Below are 3,769 nucleotides of genomic sequence, written 5' to 3' on the forward strand. Positions count from 1 at the left end.
ACATCCTTTGACAAGGAACATTATAACAAGAAACGTGAACTATTCACAGAATCAAGTATTGTACAATCATCTAATCCTGCCATCAGTAAAATGTGACGTCAGGGAAAATACCTCGATGTTGCCCGGGTGCTTGATGTATCGAACGTTTCTTGCCTGGTGTAAATGTTGTACAAACAATAACATACTTATTAAACCGCCATCTAGAGCAGTGCCTATATAAACCTCCACATCGTTATAATTGAACCGAACTATGAATTGTGCCGTAAAATTATGTGTTTATGATTCTTGAGTAAATGTTTCATACTTTGCACTGTTACTGGTTGATTTTGTTTAATATCTATGGTATTGTTATCGAACACTTCTGTGATTATCAACAGTGATTTCATTCAGTACGATAAAACCTTTCTTTATTTTGATATCCAGAAAAGAACGGCAATAACAGTCATCAAGGAGAAACCACTCGTTCGTAAAGAAAAACAGACGGTACTAAAACACATTTCCGGTTCCTAATAGTTCTACTTCCGGGTACTAGATGTGTTCGTACGTATTCTTATTAGTTTACAGAATGGCTATTTAAAACATAGCAGTATTTATATTCTTATGTTTAACCAGCGTGTTAATCGTTCTTAACCAGTCACTTGTACCCAAATCTGTGTGTTAATCGTTCTTAACCAGTCACTTGTACCCAAATCTGTTTGTTAATCGTTCTTAACCAATCACTTGTACCCAAATCTGTTTGTTAATCGTTCTTAACCAATCACTTGTACCCGAATCTGTGTGTTAATCGTTCTTAACCAATCACTTGTACCCGAATCTGTGTGTTAATCGTTCTTAACCAATCACTTGTACCCGAATCTGTGTGTTAATCGTTCTTTACCAATTCACTTGTACCCGAATCTGTGTGTTAATCGTTCTTAACCAGTCACTTGTACCCGAATCTGTGTGTTAATCGTTCTTAACCAGTCACTTGTACCCGAATCTGTGTGTTAATCGTTCTCTTAACCAGTCACTTGTACCCGAATCTGTGTGTTAATCGTTCTTAACCAGTCACTTTACCCAAATCTGTGTGTTAATCGTTCTTAACCAGCCACTTGTACGCAAGTATTTGTCTTAACCATACTTAACCAATTATCTGTGTGTTAATCATGTTTCTGTATTGAGACATGTAACAGTAAAACAGTTTTTTGAGTGACTTCATTAAACAATTGGAGCGACAAGTTCCCGGATGTTAACTATGTGTATCTATTATCTAAATCAAAACTCCAGAGGGAGATCTGCGCTAGCAGCTCCAAATGTCGTCTAAAACTTCCTAAATAGATGTATTTCACTAAGAACGACTTTCACGTAAGCCAAATTATGGCAAAAAAAAAACCCATCAAGTATCAGTGTGCAATAAAATCAAACATTGATAAATACTCCAACACGATACAAGTCTAGAACTGCGAATATAATATCCATGAGATTTATACCAGTCACAGAAAGTGTCATTCTGAAGGTGGATAACTCCAGTAATGTACTGTTGCGTCAGCGAGGTCACGTGACTAGTGTCACGCCACGTTTCTAGAACTATCTTGTTCCTTCGTGAATGCCCTAGCATTTACTAGATATATGTTTGTCTGGTATACTCGTATATAAGATGGTCACAACGTGACGGGATAGTGTGTGTAGGTAGTGAGTAATTGATCTGCAGTCAGAAAGTATTGTTGAAGTTAACGTTCGTTATAGCGTTTGTTTAGCGCGAATGTTGAAATTAAGTGTATCGTAAAGTTATATTCAGAAAGAATAAACCAGTTTTATTAAATAAGGACTTGTGTCGCTAAAGTTTCGTCGGAACGAAGTTACAGAAAATTCATTAACAAACGGAGACGTAACAATACCCTGTTTCACCAGTGTCTACCAGACGCAAGTAAAGAACCAATAGAAATAGAGCAGTATTGTGGGCAAGGTGGGCCCTAACTTCTCCTCAACCTGGTATCTGATATATATCTCAAATATATATACTGATGCTATATAAAACTACCCTGTATAGGAAAACAATCACCTTCAAATCTTGAAAATTACATTTTAGCTAGTCACTGTTGACTTAAGTTGGTCTTGCAAACAAAACAAGGGCACGTTTCATTTAACGTCAATGTACACCCCAAAACTTATTTTCACCTAACTAGCGAAGAGTAGCGTGCATATCAATATGCCCCCCCCCCCCAGTGGCACAGCGGACTTACAACGCTAGAATCCGGGTTTCGATACCCGTAGTTGGCGGAGCACAGATAGCCCATTGTGTAGCTTTGTGCTTAATTACAAACAAACAATAATGAAATACGTAAAACTAACTTATAAAGCTAAGCCTAAAAGCATCCTCTCTTCTCTTTTTTTTTTTTTGAGCATTAGCATGTTTATTGTCTGGAAATAATATAGCAAACAGGAATACAGATACTTTGATTATAGAAGTCATGGAAAAATAAAAAAAATTGGGTAAAAGATATTTAACAAATGTCTAGTTCAGCATGACACATTTTACAAAAAGTCTCGGTAAACTAATCTACAAGCGGTAATTTGTTGTCCTTGGAGCCACGTGCTCGGTATTTCTATCTTGTGTTTCTGTCCCTGGAGCCAAGTGCTCGGCATTTCGATCTTGTATTTCTGTCCCTGGAGCCAAGTGCTCGGCATTTCGATCTTGTGTTTCTGTCCCTGGAGCCAAGTGCTCGGTATTTCGATCTTGTGTTTCTGTCCCTGGAGCCAAGTGCTCGGTATTTCGATCTTGTATTTCTGTCCCTGGAGCCAAGTGCTCGGTATTTCGATCTTGTATTTCTGTCCTTGGGGCCAAGTGCTCGGCATTTCGATCTTGTATTTCTGTCCTTGGAGTCAAGTGCTCGGCATTTCTATCTTGTGTTTCTGTCCTTGGAGCCAAGTGCTCGGCATTTCGATCTTGTGTTTCTGTCCTTGGAGCCAAGTGCTCGGCATTTCGATCTTGTGTTTCTGTCCTTGGAGCCAAGTGCTCGGCATTTCGATCTTGTGTTTCTGTCCTTGGAGCCAAGTGCTCGGCATTTCTATCTCGTGTTTCTGTCCTTGGAGCCAAGTGCTCGGCATTTCTACCTCGTGTTTCTGTCCTTGGAGCCAAGTGCTCGGCATTTCTATCTTGTGTTTTTGTCCTTGGAGCCAAGTGCTCGGCATTTCTATCTTATGTTGCTATTCTTAGAGCCTGCTCCGTTTATTCAACAGTTATATTCAAACCAATGTGTGATAACGACAATGTTTTGACACCAAACACTAAAACTACAACAGTTAGGTACGAAGAGGGTAAACAGATTTATCACATGACAGATATTTCACTTGGCAAGATTTCTTTCATGAGTTAGTACATTAAACACCATCTGGAGTTTCAAACTGAACGATTTCACTTATTTTTGGCGTAAAGACTAACTGAACTCTGTGTAGCTGGTAAAGGCCACGTAAACAGCTGCTTCTACATTCCCATTGTTGTCACTCAGCACCTGCTCCCCTTGTTGGAAAGTTATTGTTGCACAGCGCGTTCAAGGTCGAAATAAGTTAAAGCCTATCACAACCAATGAGAAACTTAATACAACATAGTTTTTAGTTTTGATCAATTTAGGTAGGATGCTTTAATTGGATATTGATATTAATAATTACCAAATAGGGTGAGATGTAACGAATAACCTTGGAAGCGCTAGGTTTTGATAAAATTCGGAATTGATGAAAAAAAAACTATAATATATATATATAATATATATATATATTTATATATTTTATT

The 3,769-nt window shown here is 38.1% G+C and overlaps 1 protein-coding gene across 1 annotated transcript in view; it reads left to right on the top strand.

The window, feature by feature from the left end:
* The first annotated feature begins 446 nt into the window (after positions 1-446).
* The window catches only part of LOC106476763 (protein trapped in endoderm-1-like), a 14,608-nt gene continuing 11,285 nt past the window's right edge, over positions 447-3,769 (top strand). Inside the window, exon 1 of the mRNA XM_013937390.2 lies at positions 447-540. The gene's annotated coding sequence lies outside the window, so the exon portion shown is untranslated. The remainder of the gene's footprint in view (positions 541-3,769) is intronic.

Source organism: Limulus polyphemus, unplaced genomic scaffold (genome assembly GCF_000517525.1).
Source record: "Limulus polyphemus unplaced genomic scaffold, Limulus_polyphemus-2.1.2 Scaffold11492, whole genome shotgun sequence".
NCBI lineage: Eukaryota > Metazoa > Arthropoda > Merostomata > Xiphosura > Limulidae > Limulus > Limulus polyphemus.